Source organism: Echeneis naucrates, chromosome 2 (genome assembly GCF_900963305.1).
Source record: "Echeneis naucrates chromosome 2, fEcheNa1.1, whole genome shotgun sequence".
Classification (NCBI taxonomy): Eukaryota; Metazoa; Chordata; class Actinopteri; order Carangiformes; family Echeneidae; genus Echeneis; species Echeneis naucrates.
In genome coordinates this window covers 3,309,939-3,326,555 of record NC_042512.1, presented here as the reverse complement: position 1 = coordinate 3,326,555, position 16,617 = coordinate 3,309,939, and the positions used below count along the sequence as shown (strand labels likewise).

General features: G+C 41.4%; 5 non-coding genes across 5 annotated transcripts; 2 read left to right on the top strand and 3 right to left on the bottom strand.

Annotated features, from left to right (window-relative positions):
* Window positions 1-1,416: 1,416 nt before the first annotated feature.
* On the bottom strand, window positions 1,417-1,488 carry trnad-guc (transfer RNA aspartic acid (anticodon GUC)). The gene has a single exon. It is a non-coding gene; the product is annotated as a tRNA-Asp (tRNA).
* Window positions 1,489-7,344: 5,856 nt separating this feature from the next.
* On the bottom strand, window positions 7,345-7,417 carry trnar-ucg (transfer RNA arginine (anticodon UCG)). Its single transcript has one exon. It is a non-coding gene; the product is annotated as a tRNA-Arg (tRNA).
* A 1,760-nt stretch (window positions 7,418-9,177) lies between these two features.
* Window positions 9,178-9,259, top strand: trnas-gcu (transfer RNA serine (anticodon GCU)). The gene has a single exon. It is a non-coding gene; the product is annotated as a tRNA-Ser (tRNA).
* A 597-nt stretch (window positions 9,260-9,856) lies between these two features.
* On the top strand, window positions 9,857-9,930 carry trnat-ugu (transfer RNA threonine (anticodon UGU)). Its single transcript has one exon. It is a non-coding gene; the product is annotated as a tRNA-Thr (tRNA).
* Window positions 9,931-16,072: 6,142 nt separating this feature from the next.
* trnar-ucg (transfer RNA arginine (anticodon UCG)) lies at window positions 16,073-16,145 on the bottom strand. Its single transcript has one exon. It is a non-coding gene; the product is annotated as a tRNA-Arg (tRNA).
* Between the last annotated feature and the right edge of the window lie 472 nt (window positions 16,146-16,617).

Here is a 16,617-nt window from a genome sequence, read left to right as displayed (position 1 = left end):
CTAAGCCAGGGATTGTGGGTTCGAGTCCCATCTGGGGTGGTTTACAGCAGAGTGGTGTAGCGTGGTTAAGGGCCTGATTGCCTGTTTGTGATCTATGATTGGTTATATTTGAAAATGGTGTCATTATAACTGTAACAATACTCCACTGCCACTCCGCCAATCAGATTTATTTAGAATTTCAGATGTAAACACAAAGGCTGCCCCACTGTCACCATTCAGAACATTGATTGATTATTAATGATCATCTCAGAAACAGTGTATCTTTCCTGACAGTTTCTCCACAAAGGAGGTGTTTCAGGTGTCTAATGGAATAAACTGTTTCTACACAAGCTGCACAGAGTCCAGAGTCAGGCCGACCACAGAGCCTGTTCTCCTGATCAGCCTGTTCAGTCTCTGTGTGTCTCCCTTTTTGTTGCTGTCTGCTTTAGTTTAGTTTATTTGCACATTAGAAGCACACTGATAAAGACTTCATGATAAATCACTGTGCAGGGGAAGTTAGAAGTCAGAAAAGGCTTATGGAAATACTAAAAGCATCAGTTTTCAATTTCACATTATTAGACTTTATTATTCATCAGTGAATTCAAACCCTTGAAGTTAGAAGTCAGAAAAGATTTATGGAAATTCCGATGACGTCACTGTCGTAAAGGAAGTGTGTCCCTCGCCTGTAATCCAAGTTACCGGGAGGCTGAGGCTGGAGGAGCGTTTGAGCTCAGGAGCTCTGGGCTGCAGCGGACTATGTCGATCGGGTGTCCGCACTAAGTTCGGTATCGATATGGTGCTCCGGGGGGAGCCCGGGATCACCAGGTCGTCTAAGGAGGGGTGCACCGGCCCAGGTCGGACACGGAGCAGGTCAAAGCCCCCGTGAATAGACGCTGTAGTTCAGCCTGAGTAAGACAGCGGGACCCAGTCTTTATGCTGCCACTATACACACAACACCACCTCATCCTTTATTTTCACTGAAATCCTCCACAAACTGAAGGACTCTCCACCTGCAGCAGAGGACCAGAGACCAACAACACAACAGTCTGTGATCTGACTTCATTCATTTTAACATTAGAAAAAAGCTGCAGATGATTATTTTAATTTCTGTGTTTATATCCAACAATGTGTTTGAATTGAAGTTGATATCTTTCTATAATGATCCATCATGGACTGCTGGACACTTTCATATCAGTAAATCCACCGTGTTTTAAAGAAGTTCAGAGTTTCTGACATGGATACAGACAGACAGATCCAGTGTCACAGAGAGAGAAGAGTCCCGACACTCCCTGATCTCACCGCGGGGTGGTCACGTGGTTCATGTTAGCCAGCTGAGCTGACCGGAAGAGAGCTACAACGGAGTCCTGTGGCAGTGTTGCCATTTTGTTTACTTCTCGCACTCTGGTTAATAACATATTATAGAAACACACACGTGCTCTCCCCGTCGGGGAATCGAACCCCGGTCTTCCGCGTGACAGGCGGAGATACTGTCCACTATACTAACGAGGAACTGTGAAGAGACTTTTTGTGTGTGATGTAAACATGACAACCACTACACGACAGAAACTGCATGCACTCATTCATTTGAAGCGACCGTGAGAGAGTGACGTATGAATCTGTGTCGCGTGGGAGATCAATGAAAGGCAGGAAATGCCTTTGATCTCCAGTGACATCACACAGTGTGTTGTGGATTTGTGCATCAGTGAAACATTCATTCATACACGACGACATCACGTATATTGTTGGAATAGAAAATCTTATTTTTTCTGTGTGTGCTCCTGAGAAAGAGGCTCAAATCCAAACCCAGGAGACAGAAGTTGAGTGAGTCAGTGAGGAAGAAGCTGCTCGTTCTCCTTCAACAGTTTGATCACATTTAATATATGGTCCCCGGGTAGAGGACGTATCAGATATTAAACTGATTAGAACAGATACAGATACCATCAAGAATTTGTCACAACTTGTCACAAGCATTTCTTCTTGTGTTTCTTCCCTGTCGGTGACAAAACCCCGCAGGACTTCTGCTGTGGACATTTTACCTCCTTCACTTTCACTTTCACATTTCCAATATTATTTTTTTAAACATTGTGGTCATTAACCTGCAATATGCCCTTTAAGGTAACATTTGTGACTTTCTAACTACTTTCTTAACCCTCCACCCTCCATATCATTGATAAAACTTGCTGACTTGTGATTGACCTCTGAAATCACCAACACTACCCCAAAAATAGCACTTACTGCTCTCAGAACACAAGTCTGTGCTCCAGTTGGGGAAACGTTGGTGACAAATGCACAAATTCAGCTGATTTGCTAAAGCTCCTGTTTTTGTAAATTAACACTGAAAGGGGAAAAAGAGCAAAGAGCATCTCCTTTTCCTGTTCCATCAGTAACCATCAAAGGAGATGCTGATTCTGTGATGTCACAAAGGTTCTAATGACATCAAAGAGATCAAAGACTCCTCCCACTTTTTTGTCATGACCTCCACAGGAGAGTGCACTCTGTTAATGAAGCCCAAAAGGCAATCATGGTCCTGCCAGATACCTTTGAGTTCTGCAGACAGAAGCAACAACAAAACTGGAACTATTTGGACTTAACCTGGTTTGTCTGTATTGCAGGTTCAAATCCTACCAACAACGGTTGGTAGGATTCTTTCATGCTTCTTCTTTTTGCTGCCACAGTCCTGGTCATATTGGATGAACTGTTGGAGTTGCTGCCTTCACTCCTGACGTCCAGCACAAGAATCATGATACATGTTAGGAGAAATGACACTTCCTGTCTGAATACCCAAAGAACAACTTCAATCTCCTCCTTAAAGTTGCATCCTCATTCTGATCACCTGGCTCCACCCTACATGCAGCTCCAGGCCGGGAACTGAACCCAAGAACTTATTGTTGTGCGGAAGCAGTTTCACTTTCAGCAATCTATGTGTGTGGAAACAAGGATTGCAGGTCTCTGGTCTAGTCTCCTTGATTCACAAGGAGAGAATCTGTTAAATCTCATGTTCTTTTCATGTGATGGTGGTATCATGGTCAGCAGAGCTGCCTTCCAAGCTACTGACCAACAGCGTGGGGAATAAGCTGAGATAAATCTTTTTTTGGACAATGTGCATTTCTTACCAACAGCCAGAAAACATCATGAGGTGCCCAAGTGGTTAAGGTGATGGAATGTTAATCCGTTGTGCTCTGCACATATGGGTTCAAATTCCTTCCTTGTCAGTCTTCAGCTCTCTTTGATTGACTTTTCAAATCATCAACATTACCCCAACAAACAGCACTCACTGCTCCCATAACACAAGTCTGTGTTTCAGTTTGGGAATTGTCGATGACAAATTCATGATCTCAAGAAATCTACTGAAACTGGTTATAACTTTTGTCCAAATTCCATCCAGAGGAATCCAGAAGCACTTATGCACAAAAATTCATCAGTGTGTCTCATTGGAGAGTTCCGAGTTAGAGCTGAAGAAAACATGGCTCCAAGACTGAAAGACCAGAAACTGAAAGGGGAAAAAGCATAGAAAACAGAAACATCCATGCAGAAAATAATCATCAATGTCTCTCATCAAGTCACATTAAGCTTTCATTCTGACCTAACTCTGGTGATTAGTGATTAGGGTAGTGTTGTTTCAATTGATCAGGAGAAATCTGTTCAAAATGGGAATCTTGATCATTTTGTTGAAACTCTAACCAGGACAACCCCAAAGAGAAGCACTTGTGCACAAATAATTCATCAGTGTTTCTGATTGAGGTGATTTGAGTTAGATTCTAAGAATCTAATGGGAAATGGGTAAAGGAAGGAAAACTTCTGAAATCACCAACATACCCCAACAAATAGCACTTACTGCTCTCAGAACACAAGTCTGTGCTTCAGTTGGGGAAATGCTGATGACAAATGAATACATTACACAACTAATCCTGCTAACTAACTTTTCCTCAATATTCCAACCAGGACAACCCTGGTTGAGAGGATGTTGTTGAATCACCAATGTCTCTGATTGAAATGATCAGAGTTAGATTTTGAAATTGCTCCCAAACCTCCTGTTGTGTTTGTCAGTCAGCACTGCCCCAACAAGTAGCACTTACTGAAATCAACAGTCAAGTCAGTGCTCAGGTTAAGGTAACATTTGTGACTTTTAGATTACTTTCTTAACCCTCACCCCCAAATCATTGATAGCAGTTGCGGTTGGGGTGATTGACGGAGAAGGAATGGCATTGCTCATCATTTTTGTCCAAATTCCAACCAGGACAACCCCAAAGAGAAGCACTTATGCACAAAGACTTCATCAGTGTCTCTGATTGGAGTGATCCGGGTTAAATAGCTCACATAGCTCACATAGCTCACACATGACCCCAAAGAGTCTTGCAGCCACTTCCCTGTTGTGTCTGAATGAAACCACTCCCACCTGTCTACTTTGTTGAGACGGTTTCAATGGTCTTGGTAATGGTTCATATCAGGAACAGACAACGATCCTCTTAAATTCATGAAGTCCTTTAGCATATGGTGAGACGGCAGCTAACTGTGGTGATTGGTTATTAGGGGAGTGTTGCTGCAGCTGATCTGACCAAATCTGTTCAAAATGCTTTTTTTTGTTTTCTTTGTTTTCCAACCAAAACTAGAGATTTGAATTTGTGTTATTCATTGACACAGCACCAACAAAGAGCATGTACTACTTTCTGAACACAAGTCTGTGCTTCGGTTCAGGAAAGGTTGATGACAAATTCAGCTGCTTTTAAGAAATTTATCAAAACTGGTTTTAACTCCATCCAGGACAACCCCAAAGAGAAGCACTTGTACAAAAGGACGTCATCAGTGTTTCATAATTGAAATGATCAGTGTTGTATTCTAAGAAGATGTTGTTGTTTTTGTCAGTCAGCACTGCCCCAACAAGTAGCACTTACTGAATTCAACCGCCAAGTCAGTGCTCAAGTTAAGGTAACATTTGTGACTTTCAAATTACTTTCTTAACCCCCACCACCCAAAAATTGATAGAACCTCATCTGCTTGTGATTGGCTTTTGAAATCACTAACATTACCCCAACTAATAGCACTTACTGCTCTCAGAATACAAGTCTGTGCTTCAGTTCGGGAAATGTTCATGAAAAATTCGCGAATTTAGCTGTTTTAAAGAAATCAAAACTTTAATTCCATCCAGGACAACCCCAAAGAGAAGCACTTATGCACAAAGACTTCATCAGTGTCTCTGATTGGAGTGATCCGAGTTAGATCTGAAGAAAACATGGCTCCAAGAATTAATGTCGTTTTTGTGAATTAACCCTGAAAGGGGAAAAGAGAGCAAAGAGAATAGAAGTCAGATTGAGCTCAAATTTTTACCTCACATGATCTCCTCCAAAGAGTCTTTGCAGCCACTTCCCAGTTGTGTTGCAGTTCCAATGGACTCCCTTTCAGGCTTTTGCCCATCTTATACCTGAATGAAACCACTCCCACAGCTCCCTGTCTGCTTTGTTCGGGCGGTTTCAATGGTCTTGGTAATGGTTTGTAATGAAGAACACATTTAGTCCATCAGGAAGACAACGATCCTCTTAAATTCATGAGGACCGTTAGCATATGGTGAGAGGACAGCTAACTCTGGTGATTAATGTTGCTGCAGCTGATCTGAACAAATCTTTTCAAAATGGCCATCTTTGTTGTTGTTTTTATTCCAACCAAAACTTTTTTCCACCAAATTGTTAAATAAACTCTCTGTCCTGGTTAATCCTTGGACGGAATGAAAAACATTTCAAATCACAAACTCTGCCCCAACTAATAGCACTTACTGCTCTGAAAACACAAGTCTGTTCTTCAGTTGCAGAAATGTTGATGACAAATTCATCGATTTAGCTGATCTCAAGAAATCATTAAAAACGGGTCAGATTTCCACCAGAGCAACCTCAAAGAATTAGAATTAGAATGTTTTTATTGCCATCATACACAACGTATAACAAACTTTAAAGACAACTCTGTGGTACAAAATATAATTATAAAATAAGAAAGATAAAAGATGAAGTAAAAAATAAAATGTATGAATATATTTACAAAAGAAGCCAGTAAGAATATATGTTCAGTTGAGAATTAGCATGACCGTAGATAACGGTGGAAATTAATAAAAAAGTAAAAAAACAAAAAGTAGCTATCACTGAATTTAACAGTTAAGGTAACATAAGGTAAGAAGAAAGAAAGGACACATTGACAGAACCACTGTGCTTCATACCAGGACACAGCAGCGTGAATCATGAATCATCATGAATCATGTTCGGGAAATGTTTATGACAAATTCATGACTTTGGCTGATTTCAAAAAATAAATATAAATAAATAAAACATACTGTCCAAATTGCAAACAGGACAACCCCAAAGAGAAACACTCATGCAGAAAGGAATCAACAGTGTCTCTGACTGATGTGATCTGAGTTAGAAGACATTGATTGTTTACTTCTTTATTGTCTTTGTCAGTTAACGCTGCCCCAGTAAGCAGCATTGACTGAATCCAAGTGAATCAAGTCAACAAACACGTTGGATAATTAATTGTGACTCTGGACTTTTTTTCAGTGTGTTGAATAAATGTGTTGTCCTCCTTCAGCAAGAAGTTTCTGTGGTCTTGGTAACAGTTTGAAGAACAGAATGATCAGACAACGATCCTCTTAAATTCATGAGGACCGTTAGCATATGATGAGAGGACTGTTAACTGCAGTGATTAGGGATCAGGGTTGTGTTGTTGGAGCTGACCTCAAGAAATCTATTTATAATAGCAAATCATCTTTTTTTTTTTACTGAATTTCTGAGCAGGACAATCCCAAAGAGAAGCATTTATGGAGAAAGTTAACAAGCAGCTGTGTTGTGTTAGAAACACCAAACATGTCCAGAAAAGACAGACTGTTCTGTGTATTTCCCTGAAGAGCTGCCAGACTGTGTTCACACCTTGATTACTGCCATCACAGTTCACCTTTTGTGTCTTTCTTTTGTCATCCTTCACAAAATTTTATTTGCTGGCACAGAGGCACGAATAGAAAAATGGTGAGGGGGGCTGTGACTTGGTTCCCATCATTCATATTAAAGAGCCGTTCAAGAGACTCTCTGTGATCTCTGTGAACATAAATCTTTACCTCGGTCTTCTGATCCAAAGTCAAACACCTTGTCCTTTGGGCCGTGTGGGGTCTGAGTGTGGCCCATTTTAATGTCCTGTTGTCAGTTTAGTGTCTGTTCTTGTCATATTTCATTGCTTCAACATTCATCAGGATGAAGGCAGCATCAAGCAGCAGAGGTCAGTGTTGGCCATGACCTGATCAGATCCACCTTCTGTGGAGGAGATCTGAAAAACCTCACTGATTTCTGTAAAATGGACACAGTTTAGTCTGTTCACCTTCACACAGCTGCCCAACCACGAAGGGACTCGAACCCTCAGTCTTCTGATCCGAAGTCAGACGCCTTGTCCGTTAGGCCACGTGGTCACTGGGTTCCAGGTGTGGTAGGCAGCGTTTCAGTCTCATAATCTGACCAACGATCCATGTTGGTCTCAAACCCACGACCCTGAGATTAAGAGTCTCATGCTCTACCGACTGAGCTAGCCGGGCTGCTAGAAAGTCAAAACATCCTCCAAAAAAAATCGCCAAAAATCATTTCAGAATAAAAGCCGGTTTAGATCATTTTATTTGTATCTTTAGCTCAGATGTAGCAAAGCACAACAATGCTGTCAATAAGGATCTTTCCCATTTGGGTTACTTGAAGTGATGGTGGCCACTGATGCAACACTCCGTTTATAACAGTTTTACATTTAATTAAATACTTCAAGATTGACTCACTCGGCCACACTACCACAGCTTCACTGCAAAAATGACACACATATGACATTATGGGAAATCTCAAAACTGTTTGGAGGAGAAAATGGAAGAAAGATGTGTTTGACAGCCTTTTGGACACACAACCAGTCAGCGTGACGCATCCAACCTCACAATATTTCATGGTGTGGTTGAAAGAGGAGGGAGAACATTGGAAATGTACGTCAAAGAAACTTGAGCTTGCACCTCACTCAGGTACCACCTCTGATGCCAAAACCCAGGATTGAACCAGGGACCTTTAGATCTTCAGTCTAACGCTCTCCCAGCTGAGCTAATTCTGCTGGCTGAGCCACTAATGCAGGATGTTCTGTTCACCATCCACTTCTCCAAAGTCCCACAGTGAAGGCTTCAAATACACATCTCTCCACTGAGCTACATCCACTGCGTGGTGCACAACGCCCGCTGTTATGTTATGAATGACAGATTTACAGTAGAGTGCTAACAATTACACCATGGAGCTGTGTGAAGTTTGCTGTCTGGTTGTGTTACTTGAAGGATCTTGACAAGACACTTGCCACAGTGAAGACGCAGTTCAAATTTGGGTGCCCCCTGCCAAACCTACATGTTTTCATACGCAAGCATGAACTCTGGTTGACTGTGATGTTTCTCATTTCAGCCCACCTGGTGTTGGTATTATCTTTCACTGGCTTCTATAACTTTTGTTCACAGGGAGATGAAAAATGCCTGAATTAGCTGATTAGTTTTCATTGACAAGAAACAAACTGGCAGTGGTGGTTAATGTTAGCTTTGATGGGACAGTGTCAGCTACACAGTGTATTGCAGTCAGCTGTGCATGAGGCAGCTGAGCTGCAGACCAGTCAGGGGGCATCACCTGCCTGGTGAACACATGGCACCAGGATCCACTGTGTCAAGTCAAAGTCAAAAGTAGACCAAGACCTAGAAGAACACACCTTACAGCAGTAGATTTGAAAGAAAAGCAGTTCCTGTCAGAGGGGGACAACTTTTAGTCTCCATCTGATGTTGGGGAGACTCCATACAGGCTGTTGATGATTACTTTAAAGAAACCAGACAGCAAACCTCACACAGCTCCATAGCGTATCCTATATGAGCGGTCTCTTCAAAGGGTGGGTTTGAATCCCATCGCTACTAATTACCTCTATTCCTCTGAATGTAACCTGTTTACAACATCAGTTGAGTGTGATGACTGAGCTCTTAGTGAAACACATCACGGGTTCTAGGTCTTCCACGTGAATGCCTTTTATAGCAGGCATTGCTTCTTAATGCTGAAATGAGAGATAAAAAGCTATGTCGGAAGTCTCAAGGTGCTAACATTTCCAAACACTGTACGAACAGTTAATTGAGGCTAAAGACCAGACCGTGTTCAGACCACATCTTCAGCTGCTTGCAAACATGACGAGGTGGCCGAGTGGTTAAGGCGATGGACTGCTAATCCATTGTGCTCGGCACGCGTGGGTTCGAATCCCATCCTCGTCGGTGTCACTTTAGTCTGTCGGCAAAATTATCCAAAATGTCTGACTTTAGGTCCATCGTGAATGATCTCTAAATGTGTTTGAAACCTGTTGAAGGTTAATTCAAAGGTTATCTGGATATACTGCATCTGCTTTCAAAAACATTGTCAGATCTTCCAGTTTTTTCTACACAAGACTCTTTGGAGATACGGCAACAAGAGACGGCCAAAATAAGGAGCTTACAACTCCAATACCAGTTAGTCAGCAAAATATGATGATTTGGCAGGAGTCCTGACTTTGTGGGATACTTAGGATGAGGTATCTTCAGCATACAATGAACATTAGTCCCTTTACTGGCGGTAATTCTAACCCTTCAGATTATGAGACTGACGTGCTGCCTGCTGCACCAACGAGGGCTGGAACCCAGAGTAAGTAAAAGAGGGAGATGGAGGAGAGCTGTAAGTGTTTCAGTATAAACATACATCATACAGCCCTGACCACTGTTGTATCCAGGCAGAGCTGACTTTAAAACAATACAAAAAGAAACTCCACCCTTTATCATCCAACCCAACTGTAGCATGCACATTACAATTCCATCATCACATCCTACAGCAGAGAGAGTGGTGCTGTGGCTTAGCTGGTCAAAGCGCCTGTCTTGTAAACAGGAGATCCTGGGTTCAAATCCCAGCAGTGCCTCATTGTCAATGTTGTATTGTTAAAAAAGAAGCGTGAGCAAAGTCCAAGTGAAGCTCCTGCTGGCTATCTGAAGGGATTTAGAAGTGAAATATACTCTTTTTCAGCTGTTATGTTTAAACTGCGAAGTACATTATGAACCAACATCAAAATGCTGGAAACACCGTGCTGTCGGGTGGCGCCAGTGTGTGTGTGTGTGTTTGTGTGTATGTGAATTCATGCACGTGAGTGGCATTTGACACTCAGGTCAGAGTGGGCCGTACAAACATAGGCATCACATTTGCAGCATCTCAGGCTTGTTTTGTTGTCTCTTTTCAGACCCAGGTAGGCTTGGAGGTCTACCAGGTCCAACTCTCCAGATGAAACTGCAGAGAAACTTGCAGTACTGATGCTGAGCTGCTTAAAGTGTCTGTCTTATAAACAGGACATGTTGCATCCAAACCCCTGCAGTGCTTCACTCTCAGTGGAGTTCCTGCTCATCACTTCCTGTATTACAGCTTTTGCTTGCAGTTTCTGGACAAAACAAAGTGGTTGCTGCTGTTTTTTCTGTGTGTGCTCCTGAGAAAGAGGCTCAAATCCAAACCCAGGAGACAGAAGTTGAGTGAGTCAGTGAGGAAGAAGCTGCTCGTTCTCCTTCAACAGTTTGATCACATTTAATATATGGTCCCCGGGTAGAGGACGTATCAGATATTAAACTGATTAGAACAGATACAGATACCATCAAGAATTTGTCACAACTTGTCACAAGCATTTCTTCTTGTGTTTCTTCCCTGTCGGTGACAAAACCCCGCAGGACTTCTGCTGTGGACATTTTACCTCCTTCACTTTCACTTTCACATTTCCAATATTATTTTTTTAAACATTGTGGTCATTAACCTGCAATATGCCCTTTAAGGTAACATTTGTGACTTTCTAACTACTTTCTTAACCCTCCACCCTCCATATCATTGATAAAACTTGCTGACTTGTGATTGACCTCTGAAATCACCAACACTACCCCAAAAATAGCACTTACTGCTCTCAGAACACAAGTCTGTGCTCCAGTTGGGGAAACGTTGGTGACAAATGCACAAATTCAGCTGATTTGCTAAAGCTCCTGTTTTTGTAAATTAACACTGAAAGGGGAAAAAGAGCAAAGAGCATCTCCTTTTCCTGTTCCATCAGTAACCATCAAAGGAGATGCTGATTCTGTGATGTCACAAAGGTTCTAATGACATCAAAGAGATCAAAGACTCCTCCCACTTTTTTGTCATGACCTCCACAGGAGAGTGCACTCTGTTAATGAAGCCCAAAAGGCAATCATGGTCCTGCCAGATACCTTTGAGTTCTGCAGACAGAAGCAACAACAAAACTGGAACTATTTGGACTTAACCTGGTTTGTCTGTATTGCAGGTTCAAATCCTACCAACAACGGTTGGTAGGATTCTTTCATGCTTCTTCTTTTTGCTGCCACAGTCCTGGTCATATTGGATGAACTGTTGGAGTTGCTGCCTTCACTCCTGACGTCCAGCACAAGAATCATGATACATGTTAGGAGAAATGACACTTCCTGTCTGAATACCCAAAGAACAACTTCAATCTCCTCCTTAAAGTTGCATCCTCATTCTGATCACCTGGCTCCACCCTACATGCAGCTCCAGGCCGGGAACTGAACCCAAGAACTTATTGTTGTGCGGAAGCAGTTTCACTTTCAGCAATCTATGTGTGTGGAAACAAGGATTGCAGGTCTCTGGTCTAGTCTCCTTGATTCACAAGGAGAGAATCTGTTAAATCTCATGTTCTTTTCATGTGATGGTGGTATCATGGTCAGCAGAGCTGCCTTCCAAGCTACTGACCAACAGCGTGGGGAATAAGCTGAGATAAATCTTTTTTTGGACAATGTGCATTTCTTACCAACAGCCAGAAAACATCATGAGGTGCCCAAGTGGTTAAGGTGATGGAATGTTAATCCGTTGTGCTCTGCACATATGGGTTCAAATTCCTTCCTTGTCAGTCTTCAGCTCTCTTTGATTGACTTTTCAAATCATCAACATTACCCCAACAAACAGCACTCACTGCTCCCATAACACAAGTCTGTGTTTCAGTTTGGGAATTGTCGATGACAAATTCATGATCTCAAGAAATCTACTGAAACTGGTTATAACTTTTGTCCAAATTCCATCCAGAGGAATCCAGAAGCACTTATGCACAAAAATTCATCAGTGTGTCTCATTGGAGAGTTCCGAGTTAGAGCTGAAGAAAACATGGCTCCAAGACTGAAAGACCAGAAACTGAAAGGGGAAAAAGCATAGAAAACAGAAACATCCATGCAGAAAATAATCATCAATGTCTCTCATCAAGTCACATTAAGCTTTCATTCTGACCTAACTCTGGTGATTAGTGATTAGGGTAGTGTTGTTTCAATTGATCAGGAGAAATCTGTTCAAAATGGGAATCTTGATCATTTTGTTGAAACTCTAACCAGGACAACCCCAAAGAGAAGCACTTGTGCACAAATAATTCATCAGTGTTTCTGATTGAGGTGATCTGAGTTAGATTCTAAGAATCTAATGGGAAATGGGTAAAGGAAGGAAAACTTCTGAAATCACCAACATACCCCAACAAATAGCACTTACTGCTCTCAGAACACAAGTCTGTGCTTCAGTTGGGGAAATGCTGATGACAAATGAATACATTACACAACTAATCCTGCTAACTAACTTTTCCTCAATATTCCAACCAGGACAACCCTGGTTGATAGGATGTTGTTGAATCACCAATGTCTCTGATTGAAATGATCAGAGTTAGATTTTGAAATTGCTCCCAAACCTCCTGTTGTGTTTGTCAGTCAGCACTGCCCCAACAAGTAGCACTTACTGAAATCAACAGTCAAGTCAGTGCTCAGGTTAAGGTAACATTTGTGACTTTTAGATTACTTTCTTAACCCTCACCCCCAAATCATTGATAGCAGTTGCGGTTGGGGTGATTGACGGAGAATGAATGGCATTGCTCATCATTTTTGTCCAAATTCCAACCAGGACAACCCCAAAGAGAAGCACTTATGCACAAAGACTTCATCAGTGTCTCTGATTGGAGTGATCCGGGTTAAATAGCTCACATAGCTCACATAGCTCACACATGACCCCAAAGAGTCTTGCAGCCACTTCCCTGTTGTGTCTGAATGAAACCACTCCCACCTGTCTACTTTGTTGAGACGGTTTCAATGGTCTTGGTAATGGTTCATATCAGGAACAGACAACGATCCTCTTAAATTCATGAAGTCCTTTAGCATATGGTGAGACGGCAGCTAACTGTGGTGATTGGTTATTAGGGGAGTGTTGCTGCAGCTGATCTGACCAAATCTGTTCAAAATGCTTTTTTTTGTTTTCTTTTGTTTTCCAACCAAAACTAGAGATTTGAATTTGTGTTATTCATTGACACAGCACCAACAAAGAGCATGTACTACTTTCTGAACACAAGTCTGTGCTTCGGTTCAGGAAAGGTTGATGACAAATTCAGCTGCTTTTAAGAAATTTATCAAAACTGGTTTTAACTCCATCCAGGACAACCCCAAAGAGAAGCACTTGTACAAAAGGACGTCATCAGTGTTTCATAATTGAAATGATCAGTGTTGTATTCTAAGAAGATGTTGTTGTTTTTGTCAGTCAGCACTGCCCCAACAAGTAGCACTTACTGAATTCAACCGCCAAGTCAGTGCTCAAGTTAAGGTAACATTTGTGACTTTCAAATTACTTTCTTAACCCCCACCACCCAAAAATTGATAGAACCTCATCTGCTTGTGATTGGCTTTTGAAATCACTAACATTACCCCAACTAATAGCACTTACTGCTCTCAGAATACAAGTCTGTGCTTCAGTTCGGGAAATGTTCATGAAAAATTCGCGAATTTAGCTGTTTTAAAGAAATCAAAACTTTAATTCCATCCAGGACAACCCCAAAGAGAAGCACTTATGCACAAAGACTTCATCAGTGTCTCTGATTGGAGTGATCCGAGTTAGATCTGAAGAAAACATGGCTCCAAGAATTAATGTCGTTTTTGTGAATTAACCCTGAAAGGGGAAAAGAGAGCAAAGAGAATAGAAGTCAGATTGAGCTCAAATTTTTACCTCACATGATCTCCTCCAAAGAGTCTTTGCAGCCACTTCCCAGTTGTGTTGCAGTTCCAATGGACTCCCTTTCAGGCTTTTGCCCATCTTATACCTGAATGAAACCACTCCCACAGCTCCCTGTCTGCTTTGTTCGGGCGGTTTCAATGGTCTTGGTAATGGTTTGTAATGAAGAACACATTTAGTCCATCAGGAAGACAACGATCCTCTTAAATTCATGAGGACCGTTAGCATATGGTGAGAGGACAGCTAACTCTGGTGATTAATGTTGCTGCAGCTGATCTGAACAAATCTTTTCAAAATGGCCATCTTTGTTGTTGTTTTTATTCCAACCAAAACTTTTTTCCACCAAATTGTTAAATAAACTCTCTGTCCTGGTTAATCCTTGGACGGAATGAAAAACATTTCAAATCACAAACTCTGCCCCAACTAATAGCACTTACTGCTCTGAAAACACAAGTCTGTTCTTCAGTTGCAGAAATGTTGATGACAAATTCATCGATTTAGCTGATCTCAAGAAATCATTAAAAACGGGTCAGATTTCCACCAGAGCAACCTCAAAGAATTAGAATTAGAATGTTTTTATTGCCATCATACACAACGTATAACAAACTTTAAAGACAACTCTGTGGTACAAAATATAATTATAAAATAAGAAAGATAAAAGATGAAGTAAAAAATAAAATGTATGAATATATTTACAAAAGAAGCCAGTAAGAATATATGTTCAGTTGAGAATTAGCATGACCGTAGATAACGGTGGAAATTAATAAAAAAGTAAAAAAACAAAAAGTAGCTATCACTGAATTTAACAGTTAAGGTAACATAAGGTAAGAAGAAAGAAAGGACACATTGACAGAACCACTGTGCTTCATACCAGGACACAGCAGCGTGAATCATGAATCATCATGAATCATGTTCGGGAAATGTTTATGACAAATTCATGACTTTGGCTGATTTCAAAAAATAAATATAAATAAATAAAACATACTGTCCAAATTGCAAACAGGACAACCCCAAAGAGAAACACTCATGCAGAAAGGAATCAACAGTGTCTCTGACTGATGTGATCTGAGTTAGAAGACATTGATTCTTTACTTCTTTATTGTCTTTGTCAGTTAACGCTGCCCCAATAAGCAGCATTGACTGAATCCAAGTGAATCAAGTCAACAAACACGTTGGATAATTAATTGTGACTCTGGACTTTTTTTCAGTGTGTTGAATAAATGTGTTGTCCTCCTTCAGCAAGAAGTTTCTGTGGTCTTGGTAACAGTTTGAAGAACAGAATGATCAGACAACGATCCTCTTAAATTCATGAGGACCGTTAGCATATGATGAGAGGACTGTTAACTGCAGTGATTAGGGATCAGGGTTGTGTTGTTGGAGCTGACCTCAAGAAATCTATTTATAATAGCAAATCATCTTTTTTTTTTTACTGAATTTCTGAGCAGGACAATCCCAAAGAGAAGCATTTATGGAGAAAGTTAACAAGCAGCTGTGTTGTGTTAGAAACACCAAACATGTCCAGAAAAGACAGACTGTTCTGTGTATTTCCCTGAAGAGCTGCCAGACTGTGTTCACACCATGATTACTGCCATCACAGTTCACCTTTTGTGTCTTTCTTTTGTCATCCTTCACAAAATTTTATTTGCTGGCACAGAGGCACGAATAGAAAAATGGTGAGGGGGCTGTGACTTGGTTCCCATCATTCATATTAAAGAGCCGTTCAAGAGACTCTCTGTGATCTCTGTGAACATAAATCTTTACCTCGGTCTTCTGATCCAAAGTCAAACACCTTGTCCTTTGGGCCGTGTGGGGTCTGAGTGTGGCCCATTTTAATGTCCTGTTGTCAGTTTAGTGTCTGTTCTTGTCATATTTCATTGCTTCAACATTCATCAGGATGAAGGCAGCATCAAGCAGCAGAGGTCAGTGTTGGCCATGACCTGATCAGATCCACCTTCTGTGGAGGAGATCTGAAAAACCTCACTGATTTCTGTAAAATGGACACAGTTTAGTCTGTTCACCTTCACACAGCTGCCCAACCACGAAGGGACTCGAACCCTCAGTCTTCTGATCCGAAGTCAGACGCCTTGTCCGTTAGGCCACGTGGTCACTGGGTTCCAGGCGTGGTAGGCAGCGTTTCAGTCTCATAATCTGACCAACGATCCATGTTGGTCTCAAACCCACGACCCTGAGATTAAGAGTCTCATGCTCTACCGACTGAGCTAGCCGGGCTGCTAGAAAGTCAAAACATCCTCCAAAAAAAATCGCCAAAAATCATTTCAGAATAAAAGCCGGTTTAGATCATTTTATTTGTATCTTTAGCTCAGATGTAGCAAAGCACAACAATGCTGTCAATAAGGATCTTTCCCATTTGGGTTACTTGAAGTGATGGTGGCCACTGATGCAACACTCCGTTTATAACAGTTTTACATTTAATTAAATACTTCAAGATTGACTCACTCGGCCACACTACCACAGCTTCACTGCAAAAATGACACACATATGACATTATGGGAAATCTCAAAACTGTTTGGAGGAGAAAATGGAAGAATGATGTGTTTAACAGCCTTTTGGACACACA